The sequence below is a fragment of the Physeter macrocephalus genome, chromosome 2 (assembly GCF_002837175.3).
Source record: "Physeter macrocephalus isolate SW-GA chromosome 2, ASM283717v5, whole genome shotgun sequence".
Classification (NCBI taxonomy): domain Eukaryota; kingdom Metazoa; phylum Chordata; class Mammalia; order Artiodactyla; family Physeteridae; genus Physeter; species Physeter macrocephalus.
Window position 1 is genome coordinate 18,373,384 of NC_041215.1, and position 17,056 is coordinate 18,390,439.

The 17,056-nt window shown below is 52.2% G+C and overlaps 2 pseudogenes; both read left to right on the plus strand.

Moving 5' to 3' along the window:
* The first annotated feature begins 9,314 nt into the window (after positions 1-9,314).
* On the plus strand, positions 9,315-9,808 carry LOC102989709 (serine/arginine-rich splicing factor 3-like; annotated as a pseudogene).
* A 5,748-nt stretch (positions 9,809-15,556) lies between these two features.
* LOC114487093 (CAP-Gly domain-containing linker protein 1-like) overlaps positions 15,557-17,056 on the plus strand; it is a 2,612-nt pseudogene continuing 1,112 nt past the window's right edge.

Consider the following 17,056-nt stretch of genomic DNA (forward strand, 5'->3'; position numbering starts at 1 on the left):
TAAGACTAAGGGACTAGGATTTCCCTGGTGGCACAGTGGTTAAGAATCCACCTGCCAGTGCAGGGGACACGGGTTTGATCCCTGGTCCGGGAAGATCTCACATGCCACGGAGCAACTAAGCCCGTGCGCCACAACTACTGAGCCTGCGCTCTAGACCCTGAAAGCCACAACTACTGTGCCCTCGAGCCGCAACTACTGAAGCCCGCGAGCCTAGAGCCTGTGCTCCGTAACAACAGAAGCCACTGCAATGAGAAGCCCACGTTCGCCGCAACTAGAGAAAGCCACGTGCAGCAACAAAGACCCAACGCAGCCAAATCAATCAATCAATCTTAAAAAAAGACGAAGGGACTAGAGATAATTCAAATGTAAAATTTAAGCTCCTTCATGGTAATTAAGATGTTCCCTCTTCTCTTGTAAACGACACTGCACTGAACATCCTTGTATGGAATCTTCCATTGTACCCTTCAGGGAAATATGTAGAGAGCTTCCTGGATCACTGAGTATAAATGTTTTCATATTTCCCTTTCAGGTCATGTGGCTGACCTACCCCCCTGGAGAGGTTTTAATGCTTCTCCCACCAACAGTGCCACCTGGACTTTACCCTACCCTGGCTTTTGCCTCTTCAATTCTGTCAAAGGAATAGTGAGTCTTGTTAGCATTTTTTTTTTTTTTTTTTTTTTTTGCCACGTGCATGGCATGCAGAATTAATTCCCCGATCAGGGATTGAACCCTGGCCCTCGGCGGTGAAAGTGCTTGAACCCTGGCCCTCGGTGGTGAAAGCGCGTGGGGTCCTAACCACCGGAACACCAGGGAATTCCCTTGTTAGCATTTTTTAGGAGTGATTCAACGCTCCCAAGTGTCTGGTGGCCACTGGAATTTGTTCCTTATCTCTGTGGTGACACATGCTGTCACCTTTGTCCTTGCTGGGGGCTGTCCCCTGCTTGTGTTACTTTCATCTTGAGTCATCCTATCTTTGCTGTAAAGAGATTTTATTTTTAGGGATTAGATTTATATTTGTCTGCTCTTCTATTTTTTTAGAGCCTATTTAGAAAGGCCTTCCCTACCCCTAAATCAAACTAGTGTTTTCTTCCATATTTCTACGACATTTTAACATGTGAATCATTTTTATGTGGCGGGAAATTGACATCTCAACTGATTTTTTCAACAGGTAACAAACGCACATGGTAAACACAACAGCTCGACATGGTAAAGTTCCCCCGTCAGATTTTATATTTTAGCTATACGTTCTGCTGTTTTTTTTTTTTTAAGCTAAAAACGCATTAAAAAGTATATCGTGAGTACAGTGAAAAGTATGCTAAGTCTTCATTCTCAGGTCCCCTGACCAAGACATCAAATCCTTGTCTTTCCAAAGTCCTTCTGTGCCCGAGTGCAGGTGTGTGTGTCTATCTTTGCTACAAATAAACGGTGGCATCGATTATAAGCGCTTTGCACTTTGAAGGTTGTTCTACCTAGGGGTGTCTCACTGGATTCCCATTGTAAACTGAGGTCTAATATGAAATGTACAAGTCCTGGGTGTGCAGCAGTTTATTCCGGTAAATGAATCAGTCTGAGGACCGACATCCTTATCAAACTATAGAATGTTTCCATCACCCCAGAAGTCCCCTGTGTCCCTTCCCAGTTCAGTATCCCCCCTTGCCACCACCAACAGGCAACCTCTGGTCCACGTCCATCTTCATGGATGACTTTCATCTGTTGGTGCAGTGTGGACTTCTCTGTCTGGCTGCTTTCACTCAGCCTAATGGTTTTGAGATTCACCCATGTTGCTAATGTATAATCGGTAATTGGTCCCTCTTTCTCACTATGCAGAAGGAATGTCCTTATTTTAAACCTCATCATTCTGTGTTTTAAAGTTTTCATATAGATATTACAAGTTTCTTAACTCGATTCCTAGGTATTTAATCCTTTTATTACTAATGTATGCAGAGTGTTATTTTCCAAACCGTGGTCCTTTGCCTACAGAAAGATTATTGACTTTGTATTTATATATATATTTTTTAACTTAGCCAACTTACTGAATTCCATCATTTTTATGATACTTTTCCAGTTGAGGTCTTCGTTTCAGGTATTCAATATGCTACCAGGAAAAATTTGAGGATCACGTTAGCATAAGGAGTGGAAACAGTGTTCTGTGGCTCAGCCCTTGGGTCTCAGCTGGGTGGTGGGCTTTCCCTCAGGGGTGCAGTTCCAGGGGTGGCCCAGGGTATACCTGCCTGTGAGGTATACCCACCTCCATGCACACCGAGCTCTCTGGCCTGAGCCAGGCTTGTGGACCTAGTGGGTGCTGCTGTGCTTGGGCGGGCCAGAGTGAGGGGACACTGCTGCCAGCAGCTAGCTCCTGCCACCCTGGCCGACTGGCAGGGAAATTGTTCCTTCCATCAGGGTGGAAGTTAAGCCTTTTCTGGGGAGAAGAGTGATGGTAGTAGATTGGCGTACATGTACTCTATTTTTGTAAATTGAAGTATAGCTGATTTACAATGTTGTGTTAATTACTGCTGTACAGCAAAGTGACTCAGTTATACGTTTATATACGTTCTTTTTTATATATATTCTTTTCCCTTATGGTTTATCAAAGGATATTGAATATAGTTCTCTGTGCCATACAGTAGGACCTTGTTGTTCATCCAATCTATATATAAAAGCTTCCATCTGCTAACCCCAGCTTCCCACTCCATCCCTCCCCCGAGCCCCTCCTCTTGGAGACCACAAGTCTGTTCTCTATGTCTGTGAGTCTGTTTCTGTTTCATAGATAGCTTCATTTGTGTCATATTTTAGATTCCACATGTAAGTGATATCATATGGTATTTGTCTTTCTCTTTCTGATTTATTTCACTTAGCATGATAATCTTTAGTTGCATCCATGTTGCTGCAAATGGCATTATTTTGTTCTTACTTATAGCTGAGTAGTATTCCATTGTATATATGTACCACATCTTCTTTATCCATTCATCGGTTGATGGACATTTAGGTTGTTTCCATGTCTTGGCTATTGTGAATAGTGCTGCAATGAACATAGGGGTGGATGTATCTTTTTGAATTAGAGTTTTGTCCAGATATATACCCAGGATTGCTGGATCATATGATAATTTTTTTAAAGATTTTTTTTGATGTGGACCATTTTTAAAGTCTTTACTGAATTTGTTACAATATTGTTTTTGTTTTATGTTTTGTTTTTTTGGCCGCAAGGCATGTGGGATCTTAGTTCCCTGATCAGGGAACGAACCCACACCCCCCTGCATTGGAAGGTGAAGTCTTAACTAGTGGACCTCCAGGGAAGTCCCAAATTGTAAGTAACCCCCTAGGTAATTCTATGTTTAGTTTTCTGAGGAACCTCCATACTGTTTTCCACAGTGGCTGCAGATTGGCATACATTTAATCAATGGAAATCCAGTGGTGCTCAAAACTTCATTACCGGACTTCCCTGGTGGTGCAGTTGTTAAGAATCCGCCTGCCGGTGCAGGGCACACGTGTTTGACCCTGGTCTGGGAAGATCCCACATGCCGCAGAGCAACTAAGCCCGTGCACCACAACTACTGAGCCTGCGCTCTAGAGCCCACAAGCCACAACTAGTGAGCCCACGTGCCACAACTACTAAAGCCCGCGCACCTAGAGCCTGTGCTCTGTAACAAGGGAAGCCACTCAATGAGAAGCACGTGCACCTCAACGAAGAGTAGCCCCAGCTCGCCGCAACTAGAGAAAGCCCGTGCGCAGCAATGAAGACCCAGCGCAGCCAAAAATAAATAAATAAAATTAACAAACAAACAAACACACACACACAAAAAAACCTAATTACCATTTGAGGTGACTATTCACAAATGCCCCCTTTTTTTTTTCGACCGCACAGCACGGCTTGTGGGATCTTAGTTCCCTGACCAGGGATCGGACCCGGGCCCCGGCAGTGAAAGCGCTGAGTCCTAATCACTGGACCGCCAGGGAGTTCCTACAAATGCCACATTTTTAAATCATTGAAGCCTTTTCTCTCTTTCCAGCAGGGACTGTGTTTCATGATAACCAGATCGTGCCTGCTGATCAGAAGAAAGCTCTATTTCCAATAGAATGGCAATTAATAAATGTAGGTGAAAGAATAAACTGAAGTAAGCATTTTGTAACCCTTAATGATCTAATTTATTCAGTCAAGAATCATGACTGAGATTTAAAAAAAATTTTTAAACCATCTTAACCATTTTTAATTGTACAGTTCAATGGCACTAAGTAATTTCACATTGTGGAACTGTCAGTAGCATCCATCTCCAGAACTCTCTTCATCTTGTGAAACTGAAACTCTGTCCCCATTAAACACCAACTCCTAGGGGTGTGGAGGAGGGATGGATTGGGAGTTTGGGATTAACAGATGCAAAGTACTGTATAGAGAATGGATAAACAACAAGGTCCTACTATATAGCACAGGGAACTATATTCAATATCCTGTGATAAACCATAAGGGAAAAGGATATGAAAAAGAATGTATATATATGTATAACTGAATCACTTTATACAGCAGAAATTAACACAACATTGTAAATCAACTATACGTCAATAAAATAAATTTTTGAAAAAAAGATGTGCTATGTATATACAATGGACTATTATTACTCAGCCATAAAAAAGAGTGAAATGATGCCATTTCCAGCAACATGGATGGACCTAGAGATTATCATACTAAGCAAAGTCAGTCAGACTGAGAAAGACAAATACCATTTGATATCACTTACGTGTGGAATCTAAAATATGACACAAATGAACTTACCTAAGAGACAGAAACAGACTCACAGACATAGAGAACAGACTTGTCGTCTCCAAGGAGGAGGGGGTGTGGGGGAGGGAAGGACTGGGAGTTTGGGATTAGCAGATGCAAACTGTGATATATAGGATGGGTAAACAACAAGGTCCTACTGTATAGAACAGGGAACTGTATTCAATATCCTGTGATAAACCATAATGGAAAAGACTATGAAAAGGAATATGTATATGTATAACTGAATCACTTTGCAGTATGGTAGAAATTAACACAACATTGCAAATCAACTATACTTCAATTAAAACAAAAAAAACCCCCACTAACTCCTTATCCCTCCCCAACCTCAGCCCCTGGCACCCACCATTCTGCTTTTTGTCTCTCTGGATTTGACTCCTTTAGAGGCCTCATATCAGTGGAATCACACAGTATTTGCTCTTTGTGACTGACTTATTTCACTGAGCATGATGTCCTCAAGATGCATCCACATTGTAGCAAGTGTCAGAAGTTCCTCCTCTCTTTTTTTAAAAAATACTTCTCTTTAGGTTTTTTCTTTCTTTTTTTTTTTTTGGCCACACCACACAGCTTGTAGGATCTTAGTTCCCCGACCAGGGATTGAACCTGGGCCCTTAGTGGTGAGAGAACAGAGTCCTAACCACTAGACCGCCAGGGAATTCTCAGAAGTTCCTTCCATTTTTTTTTTGAAATAGTTTTTTAAATTATTTTTAAAATAAATTTGTTTATTTTTGGCTGCGTTGGGTCTTCATTGCTGTGTGTGGGCTTTCTCTAGTTGTGGCGAGAGGGGGCTACTCTTTTTTGTGTGTGTGTGTGTGTGTGTGTGTGTGGTATGCTGGCCTCCTTCTGTCGTGGCCTCTCCCGTCGCGGAGCACAGGCTCCGGACGCGCAGGCCCAGCGGCCACGGCTCACGGGCCCAGCTGCTCCGCGGCACGTGGGATCCTCCCAGACGGGGGCGCGAACCCGGTTCCCCTGCATCGGCAGGCAGACGCGCAACCACTGCGCCACCAGGGAAGCCCCAAGGGGCTACTCTTCATTGAGGTGAGTGGGCTTCTCACTGCGGTGGCTTCTCTTGTTGCAGAGCACAGGCTCTAGGCGCACGGGCTTCAGTAGTTGTGGCTGCGGGTTCTAGAGTGCAGGCTCAGCAGTTGTGGTGCATGGGCTTAGTTGCTCTGTGGCATGTGGAATCTTCCCGGACCAGAGCTCGAACCCGTGTCCCCTGAACTGGCAGCCGGATTCTTAATCACTGCATCACCAGGGAAGTCCCTCGTTTTTAAAACTGAATAGTATTCCATTGTATGGATGGACCACATTTTGTTCATTCATCCATTCATGGACTCTGTGGTTGCGTCCACCTTTCGGCTAGTGTGAATCATGCTGCTATGAATGTGGATGTACAAATATCTGTTTGAGACACCCCCCCCTTTTTTTTTTTTTTTTAAATCTTTTGGCCATGCCGCATGGCATGTGGGATCTTAATTCCCCGACCAGGGATCGAACCCGTGCCCCCTGCAATGGAAGCATGGAGTCTTAACCACTGCACTGCCAGGGAAGTCCCGAGACCACACTTTCAATTCCCAGTAGAATTTCTGGGTCATATTTCTATTCTACAGTAATTCTATTTCTGATTTTTTGTGGACCTGTCATACTGTTTTCCACAACAGAAGGGGGGTTTTTTTGGTCTTTTTTTAAATGAAATAAATATTCAAGGCACAGCGGAAGCCCATTTGTGTGCCTCTCGGATCCCCATCTGCTGCTTCCCCAGACACAACCACTATGAAAGCGTTGGTCTGTCTCCTTCCTGTCCAGGTTTTCCCACAGTTATCACATGTCCCTAAACTCAGTTATTCTCTGTGTCTTTAAAACATTAGGTTAATCTATTCTACCACACATATCTATCTGCAACCTGCTTTTCTCCCTCAAGCGTGTTTGCAGATTGTAAAAAGCAAGCTATAGAAAAAAAGACACTGAATCCCACGACAGCCAAAACGAATGGTCAGCACTTGTTTCCTCTTTTTGTGTCATGAGGAAGCCGTTCTAACACCTCATCATCATCACGGTGACCATGGTCACGCACATGTGTAATGTGCCTGTCGGCTTTGGCCACACTGACATGCAATCGTTTGCAACTACTACTCAAAAACTTACACAGACATCGTCACACAACCACTGATCTACCGCTGACTATTCCAGTCCTGGTTCCCGGGCTGGGCATGCACGTAGCAATAAGACAGACCAATGCCGCCCCTGCCTGTCTCAAGAACAAGGCAGGCAGGCAAACTCCACAACGAACAAGGGGATTTGAAAGAGCGAGAACCGCTACAATCAAAATAAAGCAGAACTGGGGGCTTCCCTGGTGGCGCAGTGGTTGAGAGTCCGCCTGCCGATGCAGGGGACACGGGTTCGTGCCCCGGTCCGGGAAGATCCCACATGCCGCGGAGCGGCTGGGCCCGTGAGCCATGGCCGCTGAGCCTGCGCGTCCGGAGCCTGTGCTCCGCAACGGGAGAGGCCACGGCGGTGAGAGGCCCACGTACCGCAAAAAAAAAATAAATAAAAAATAAATAAAGCAGAGAATTGGGATGGAGCGACTCTGATCTTTGCTTTGTTCCTCTCTAGATTTTATTATTAAAATGCACAGATCTTATATGTGCAGCTGGAGTTTTTTAAAGGATCTGACCCTTTTTTTTTAAGGGTAGCTGGATTTTTTACATGTGTATTTGTCTGTCTGTCATCAACTGCCCAGATCAAGATGGAGAAAATCCCCATCACCTGCCTGGCACCCCTCGCAAGTGGGTCCCATCCCCATAAAGAGATGGTCACAGTTCTGACTTCTGTTACTATGCATTAGTTTCGCCTGTTTGAGAATTTCACACCAATGGAATCATATGGTATCTATTCTTTTGTGTCTGTGACATGCATCCATGTCACCGTGCATCAGTGTCATTTGCTCCTCTTTATTGCTAGTGGTACTCCATTGTAGAGATGGAACACAGTTTTTTGTCCATCCATTTGTTGATGGATTTTTGAGTTGTGTTATGACCTGAACTGTGTCCCCCTGAAATTCATATGTTGAAGCCCTAACCCTCAGTACCTCCGAATGTGAGTGTATTTGGAGATAGAGTCTTTAAAGAAGTGATTGAATTAAAATGAGGTCATTAGGATTTGCAGCTGCATGGATGGACCTAGAGATTATTATGCTAAGTGAAGAAAGAGAAAGAGAAATACCATAAGATATCACTTACATGTGGAATCCAAACTGATACAAATGAACTTACGAAACAAAAACAGATTCACAGATATAGAACACAAATTTATGGTTACCAAAGGGGAAAGGGGGTAGGGGAGGGATAAATTAGGAGTTTGGGATTAGCAGATACAAAGTACTATATATAAAATAGATACAACAGGGTCCTATTGTATAGCACAGGGAACTATATTCAATATCCTATAATAAACAATATTATAGGATATAATAAAACCTCCCTCCCTCCCTCCCTCTCCCTCTCTCCCTCCCTGTCTCTCCCTCTCTGGGAGGGAGGGAGGGAGGGAGCGAGGGAGAGACAGGGAGGGAGGGGGAGGAGAGGAAGCAGGGAGAAATCAGAGAAAGAACACACTATCTACATTTCTGTAAAATGACACCGGGGATCCTGACACAACCAGGAGAAAACAAACAGAGGGGCTCTTGCTCAGCTGGAACTGGAACTGCAGACGGGGCCAAACACCACCAGGCTGGCCACACATGTCCAGCTGCCGCCCCAGCTCCGTGAGACAGGTCACCGGGGCTCTGAATGTCTGCTCCAGGGAGCTGGAGTTCACCCTCTTGCCCGGGAGGCCGGGTGAAGACAGCAGGGCCCCGGGCTGGACACACAGGGGGAAAAGCAGCCCCACAGGATAGCTTGTGTGAGCAGATTCAGCTGCCAGGTTCCAGAGGCCCAGGATCACCCTGTGGCCCGTGAAACCCAGGAGCCACGTGGGTCTTGCTGCCCGGGACAGGGGCTTGGGCACCAGAAGTTAGGGCAGCAGAGGTTGGCGTGATGGACCTGAAGCATCTGCCTGGGTCAGCGTGCATCCGTGGCTGTCCCCGAAATCTAGCCGTCCAGAGGCAAACAAGGTGTCACATCTTATGCGACAGCCTGTTACACAGAACCTGTGAGGACGCTCGGCCCCGTCTGAACCCCGGGCACAGCTCACAGGCCGCTGCCCACCTGGCCTGCCGTTTGCAAAACTGTCCACGGGGGCAAGATGGAAGCAAGTTTGTAAAAGGCTGAGGAACCGATCAACTGGGAAGGGGCCTGTAGAGACAGGAACTAAACGCGATGCCTGAGGCCTGGCTCGAGCCAGATGGGGCCAGAAACATAAAGACTGCCATGGCGGGGTGGAGGGGGGACTTCCCTGGTGGCGCAGTGGTTAAGAATCCGCCTGGAGGCCATTTCGTGGACAACGGGTGTGAGAGAGCATCTGCGGGTGCCAGGCGGGAGGGGACCAGGAAGACCCAGCCAAGGGTGTGTGGATTTGAGCCTCTGCATTTCTAACCCGAGATCTCAAAATGCATCGTGATTCCTGTCCGTTGGAGTGTAAAGTTTATGTAGGGAATCTTGGAAACGATGGTAACAAGCCTGAATTGGAACGAGCTTTTGGCTATTATGGACCACTCTGAAGTGTGTGGGTTGCTAGAAACCCTACCGACTTCGCTTTAGTTGAATTTGAAGATCCCCCAGATGCAGCCGATGCTGTCCGAGAACTAGATGGGAGAACATTATGTGGCTGCCTATTAAGAGTGGACCTGTCGAATGGGGAAAAGAGAAGTCGAAATCGTGGCCGCCTCCTTCTTGGGGTCGTCGCCCTCGACATGATTATCGGAGGAGGAGTCCTCCACCTCGCCACAGATCTCCAAGACGGAGAAGCTTCTCCTGCAGCCAGAGCAGGTCCCTTTCTAGAGATAGGAGAAGAGAGAGATCACTGTCTCGGGAGAGAAATCACCAGCCGTTCCAATCTTTTTCTAGGTCTCCTAGCCGATCTGGGTCAAATGAAAGGAAATAGAAGACCACTCTGCAAGAGGACTGGTGTACAGGAAATAACTTCATCTGACAGGCGTATGTACAGAAAATTCAAGTTTTGTTTGAGACTTCCTGAGCTTGGTGCATTTTTAAAATGTTTTAGCTGTTCACATTTGTTTGTCTCTCGGGACAGTGACACATAAAGGTGTCATTCTCTGTGGTTTGAAATGGATCATATGAGGCCTGTAATATGAAGAATTGTTACTTTACAATGTTCCCTTAAGCAAAATTGAATTTGCTTTGAATTTTTAGTCCTGCCTAGACTGATAATAAAACTCTAACTCCTGCCCACCTAAAGTGTGATGTTTAATATGATGGAAACAAAACTGGCAACTATTGAAAAGACTTTCTGTAGCTGGGATACGGTATGCAGCTGTAGTTAAGCAAGCAGTCTTTAAAAGCTGCTGTAGGGCTTCCCTGGTGGCGCAGTGGTTGAGAGCCCGCCTGCCGATGCAGGGGACGCGGGTTCGTGCCCCGGTCCGGGAAGATCCCACGTGCCGCGGAGCGGCTGGGCCCGTGAGCCGTGGCCGCTGAGCCTGCGCGTCCGGAGCCTGTGCTCCGCGACGGGAGACGCCACAACAGCGAGAGGCCCGCGTACCGGAAAAAAAAAAAAAAAAAAAAAGCTGCTGTGAACACAAGCCAGCAGGTAAAAATGAAAGCTGCACCTTTACCCTAGGTTAGAGGTTTAAAAATTCCACCAGTCTTCACACCAGACAAGAGGTTGTCTAGTGGGTTTAGAATCTAAGAAGTTTCAAGAAAGTTAGTTTACCTTTGCTTTAGGTCATAAGTTCCTTCTGTGATTGCTGTATATGAATACATAACTCTTTGTAATATTATTTGGAAATTTGAGACTATTCAAGATACCAATGTCTTGCCCGTTTAAGGGTCCATTGTAGAGCTGAACTTTGAGTTACTGTGCAAGATATTTTTTTCATGCTGTCATTTGTAATATGTTGTATGAGAATCCTTGGGATTAATGTTTTGGTTACAAAAAACAAAACAAAAGAATCCTCCTGCCAGTGCAGGGGACAGGGGTTCAAGCCCTGGTCTGGGCAGATCCCACGTGCTGCAGAGCAACTAAGCCTGTGCACCACAACTACTGAACCTGTGGTCTAGATCCTGGAAGTCACAACTACTGAGCCCACGTGCCACAACTACTGAAGCCCGGAGGCCTAGAGCCCGTGCTCCGAAACAAAAGAAGCCACCGCAATGAGAAGCATGTGCCCGCAATGAAGAGGAGCCCCCGCTCGCTGCAACTAGAGAAAGCCCGCGTGCAGCAACGAAGACCCAACGCAGCCCCCAATAAATAAATAAATAAATAATTTTAAAAGACCGCCATCGGGACCTCTGGGGGACGGCTCCACGCTCTGCTTCCCGAGGGGGGCCTGCACCCGGGGACTCAGGAGGCGCCCTTGCTCCTGGCGATGCGTCCAGAGGCCCTGGCGCGGGAACAGCACACACGGCATCCACGTAGGGAGGCCGAGCCCGGGGAGCACACGGGGTCTCCCTGGTACTATTCTTGCCACTTCCCTACCGGTGTGCAGTTTTCAAAATAAAGCATTCAGGGAAGAGGGCAGAAGCTGAAAAAGCCGCCCAGGCCCCAGCCCTTCCAGACCCCACGCTGGGTCAGGTGGGGGAGGACCCTGTGAGATTAAAGAAACATCACAGAGAGCAGGGGGGCGGGGTCTCGAGGGACAACTCCCTTCGGGGCAGAATCTCGGTAGACAGACCGCCACCTTCCACTAGGAAGGATCCAGAACCTTGGGACCCAAACACTCTGAGCGCCTCAGGAGAAGAAGGCCCTCCCGGGAGTCAGGGAAACACGGACGCCTCTCCACCACCCCGCGGGGCCCGCAGGCACCCAGCTCCTCGCGCGTGAATGGCAGGAAGGTCGTGTCCTCGTTCAGGTTCTTGTTGAAGTCGGTGCACAGGAAACTCAGCTTCTTCTTGATGCTCTTGATTTTCTGAAGGACGAAGACGGCTGTGCATCGGGGGGCGGGGCCGCGGAGGGGGGTTCAGGGAGAGGAGGCGGATGAGAGGAGGGAGATGGGAGAGCAAGGGCCTCGGGTCCTAACTGTTAGGACCCTCCTCAGGAGTTACCCCAAGGTGACAGCCTAAGCTTCAGCCGTTTCAACGGAGCTAAGTTCCTGTCCCTTCAGGGTCTATCTGGTTTGCAGAAACGGGTAGAAATGGACCAGCCTGGGGGAGGGAGGGACGTGGGGCGCAGAGGAAGGCACCGGTTCCCCGGGGCCCCTGCCGGGCCAGCAGCAGGCGGGGCGCCTCGAGGACCTGCCCAGGCTGCGCCCACTGCCCAGCGCAGGACTCAGCGCGCCCGGCCCCGCTCCCGGGCTGAGCAGAAGTGCCTGTCAGAGGACAGGAGGGGCGCTGGGGGATGGCGCCCGCTGGCTCTGCCAGGAGCAGGGGCTCGTCGGGCACGCCTGGCTCAGAAGCAGCCCGAGGGACGCCGGGCCTCTGCGGGCAGCAGGCGCCGTGCCGGGCACTGGCCTCCCTGCGGCCTCACGGCCCTGGCGGCCACGACTGGGCAGGAGCACAGGGCGCCCTGGGAGGGCGTGGCCGCGCTCAGGACCCCGCCCCGCGCCAGCGGGCCGCCTCTCCTGGGCGCCCCCCTCCACGGGCGTCCCCGTGGTCCCTCGGGCCAGTGCTTCTCAGGCGTCAAGGCAGTCTGCGCGGCCCCACGGTGCACACCCTCACCTCCCCCAGCCTCGAAGCTCCACGTGGCTGCCGCTCCGGAGGACTTCGGGGCCCCCGCGCCCGGGCCCCACCCTGGAGGCCGGAGTCCCGCAGTCCTCCGAGTCCGGTTTCCTCCACCACGAGGCACAGCACCGGCCGAATCGGGACAGGGTGTGTGTTGAGTAACAAGAACTGTCGCTGAGCCCTGGGTCGGGCCTGGTACCCGCGTTAACCGCGTCTGTCGCTTTCTGACGCAAACCAGCCAGCGCAGGGCTGCGCCCCAGCCCCTTCTGTACGGGGCTCCCACACTCGGGGCCACCGTCCCCCTGCCCTCATCACCCCGGAGAGGCCCGGAGCCCCGGTCATTCTAGCCGATCCTGAGCCTGCTCCCTCCCGGGGACCCACACCTCAGGCTCCAGTCCCCAGCCACCCCTCCCCTCATTCCTGCCTAACCCTCGTGCTCCTGGCAGGCCCTAGGTGACGAGGCGTGCCCCTGCCCAGAACCACGAGTGACAAGCTCTTTCCTCATCAGCTGGCCTCACTGTTCTCTGTCCTCCACACAAACCGACTCGGTCAGCGCTCACGACCACCTCTGAGGGGGTCCTCGGGTCACGCATGTCAGGAGTTCCCATGCCCCCAGCCCGAGTTCCGTTCGTTGGCTGGCGTGGCCCCCAGCACACAGGCACCCAGTCCACGGACTAGAGCACCGGGCTATTATAAAGGAACAGCCAGGTGGAAGGAGGAGGTGGGGAGGTGTGGGGCGGAGCGCGGGGCTTCCAGGCCCCCTGCAGGCGCCCACTCCGCAGCTCTCTGAACCCCGTGTTTACCAAGAGATTTTGTTCCATGAGCACGATTACCTCGGTGGCCATGGGCAACTGATTCACGTTGCCACCCCTGGCCCTCTCTCCCCCCAGGAGGTGGGCAGGCAGTGGGGCTGTAAGATGCAACCCTTCCTGTGACTTTAGGAGCTGTGTGCCAGGACTGGGGGCCAAGACCCGACCCGTTTCTCCTGTACTTCGCAGCGTGGCTCCCACTGGGCACGGAGGCTGGGGGGCGACGAGAGGCTGAAGAGCGTGATGTCCTCCTTCACCCCCTCCCTCCTCTCTTGGCTGAGCCCTGCGGCCGTGCGGCTTCCCAGTGGGCCCACCCCCGCACCCGGGGCCTGTCCCTTCAGGTCCTCCCAGCTGCCTGACACCCCTCTGCCCCCAGCGTGGACCCCAGAGTCCTCAACTCTTCCCACCCATGGTCCAGCAGGACGGGGTCCCTGCGACACCCTGGACAGGTGGGAGATGGGCAGCCCGGCCCCTCCCGGGAGGCAGCCCCGTGGGGTGGGGAGGGGAGCGGGTACTGCAAGCCACCCATGGTCAAGGGTGTCACCTCGGTGGGGGGCGTGGGCACCATAACTACACGCATCCTGATGGCCGGGATCAGACCCAGCTCTGTCTCCAAATGGCTGGGTGCCCGGAGGCCGGTCACTGGACCCCATTGTCCCTGTCCACCATCTGTAACGTGCGTGACCCGAGGATCCCCTCAGAGGTGGTCGTGAGCGCTGACCGAGTCGGTTTGTGTGGAGGACAGAGAACAGTGAGGCCAGCTGATGAGGAAAGAGCTTGTCACTCGTGGTTCTGGGCAGGGGCACGCCTCGTCACCTAGGGCCTGCCAGGAGCACGAGGGTTAGGCAGGAATGAGGGGAGGGGTGGCTGGGGACTGGAGCCTGAGGTGTGCGTCCCCGGGAAGGAGCAGGCTCAGGATCGGCTAGAATGACCCCGGGGCTCCGGGCTTCCGGTTCCAGCCCCAACTGCAAACAAGCGTCCTTCTCACGGTCTGCTGAATGCCCCGATGTGTGCATTTTTGTGTTTTCGGGGTGCTTTCTCTGCTCAACACGGCTCCGAGCATAGAGCTGAAGTGTTGGCCGGTGTCCCAAGTGCAGGAGGGCGGTGACGTGCTCACGGGGACAGTGCGTGTGTTAGATGAGCTTCCTTTAGGCGAGGGTTACAGCCCCGCTGTGAGTGAATCAACAACCGCTATCAGACCAGGTGGCTCTAAGCAGAAACTCACATCACATGTGGCCGCGTGGGGATCGGTGGCGACAACGTGGTGACAGAGGGTGACCCCCCAGCCTCACACCACAGAAAACACTCCACCACAGTGGACAACAACAAAATGGAAAGCTTGACTACAAAACTTCTAGGCAGAAAATTTAGAAGAAACTCTTAGTGCCTTGGGTTAGAGAAGGATTTCTTCCATAGGACACAAAAGGTGCAAGAAAACAGTTAATAGACAGAACTTCAAAGTCAAAACCTTCTGCTCATAAACAGTCCCCCTGCCCTCATCACCCCGGAGAGGCCCGGAGCCCCGGTCATTCTAGCCGATCCTGAGCCTGCTCCCTCCCGGGGACCCACACCTCAGGCTCCAGTCCCCAGCCACCCCTCCCCTCCTTCCTGCCCAACCATTGTGCTCCCGGGAGGCCCTAGGTGACGAGGCGGGCCCCTGCCCAGAACCACGAGCGACAAGCTCTTTCCTCATCAGCTGGCCTCACTGTTCTCTGTCCTCCACACAAACCGACTCGGTCAGCGCTCACGACCACCTGTGAGGGGGTCCTCGGGTCACGCACGTTGCAGAGGGTGAACAGCGACAATGGGGTCCAGTGACCGGCCTCCGGGCACCCAGCCAGTTGCTGGCAGAGCTGGGTCTGATCCTGGCCATCAGGATGCGTGTAGCGCCGGCGCCCACGCCCCCCCACCGAGGTGACGCGCTCGACCATGGGTGGCTCGCCGTGCCCGCCCCCCTCCCCACCCCACGAGGCTGCCTCCCGGGAGGGGCCGGGCTGCCCATCGTCCGCCTGTCCAGGGCGCCGCAGGGACCCCATCCGCTGGACCAGGAGTGGGAAGAGCTGAGGGCTCTGGGGTCCATGTTGGGGGCAGAGGGGTGTCAGGCAGCTGGGAGGACCTGAAAGGACGGGCCCCGGGGGGGCTGGGCCCACTGGGAACCCGCGGGGCCGCAGGGCTCAGCCCAGAGAGGAGGGAGGTGGTGAAGGCGGATGCCACGCCCGTCAGCCTCCCGTCGCCCCCCAGCCCCCGTGCAGGAGGAAGGAGGCGGGGCCGGGCGCTGGCTCTGTGTCCAGGCGTCGCTTTCCAGCCAGGTGGTCCGGGAGCCCCCTTCCCTTCCCTCGGCCCGGCCGCACCTGGGTTGGCCTGCCGGGACTTGATGAGCTTGTCCAGCAGCTCCTGGGGGACGGCGCTGCCCGTGCGGTAGTGCTGGGACATCCTGAGCAGCGGCTCCACCTCCCACACCCAGTTCTCCAGCATCTGCGAAGGCGCCCCCACGACGTCCCGCTCCACGTGTGTCCCGCAGAACGTGGCGAACTCGGCCTGCAAGGCGGGCTGTGGAGCTGCAGGAGGGCCCCACCCTGGACCCCAGATCTGCCCGGACACAGTGAGGCAGAGAGCCAGCCATCCTGTGGGTCACCGCGCCCCCTCCCCACCCACGGAGCCAACACTCCCCAGCCAAAGCCCCGCGCCCAGGAGGCAAAGGCGCGGACACGGCGCATCCGGATGGCGGCCGTTGGCAGGCACTCTTTGCTCCTCTTTCGTGCCTGAAATCCTTCCTGAATACACGGCGCCTGACGCAGTGCGGCTGGAACCCAGGCCCGGCAGGTGTGGGTCCACACGAGCCCAGTGACCCCGGCATGCCCTTCCCAGGCCCCAGGGAGCAGGGCAGACGCCGCCTCCTCACTCCTGGGTCACTCGACCCCCAACTTCCGGTTCCAGCCCCAACTGCAAACAAGCGTCCTTCTCACGGTCTGCTGAATGCCCCGATGTGTGCATTTTTGTGTTTTCGGGGTGCTTTCTCTGCTCAACACGGCTCCGAGCATAGAGCTGAAGTGTTGGCCGGTGTCCCAAGTGCAGGAGGGCGGTGACGTGCTCACGGGGACAGTGCGTGTGTTAGATGAGCTTCCTTTAGGCGAGGGTTACAGCCCCGCTGTGAGTGAATCAACAACCGCTATCAGACCAGGTGGCTCTAAGCAGAAACTCACATCACATGTGGCCGCGTGGGGATCGGTGGCGACAACGTGGTGACAGAGGGTGACCCCCCAGCCTCACACCACAGAAAACACTCCACCACAGTGGACAACAACAAAATGGAAAGCTTGACTACAAAACTTCTAGGCAGAAAATTTAGAAGAAACTCTTAGTGCCTTGGGTTAGAGAAGGATTTCTTCCATAGGACACAAAAGGTGCAAGAAAACAGTTAATAGACTGAACTTCAAAGTCAAAACCTTCTGCTCATAAACATACTAGTAATAAGAGGTCCCTCCACTCACGGGGACGTCCCTCAGCCACACAGAGGGGTGAAGCCCTGACACTCGCTGCCACGTGGATGCGCCCTGAGCACACAATGCTCAGCGAGAGAAGCCAGACACAGAAGGACCCACAGGGTGCGACTCCACTGAGGGGATACGTCCGGAACAGGTAGAGCCACAGACTCAGAGAGTGGGTTCCTGGTTGTCAGGGGCTGGCGAGGGGACGGAGTGATAGCT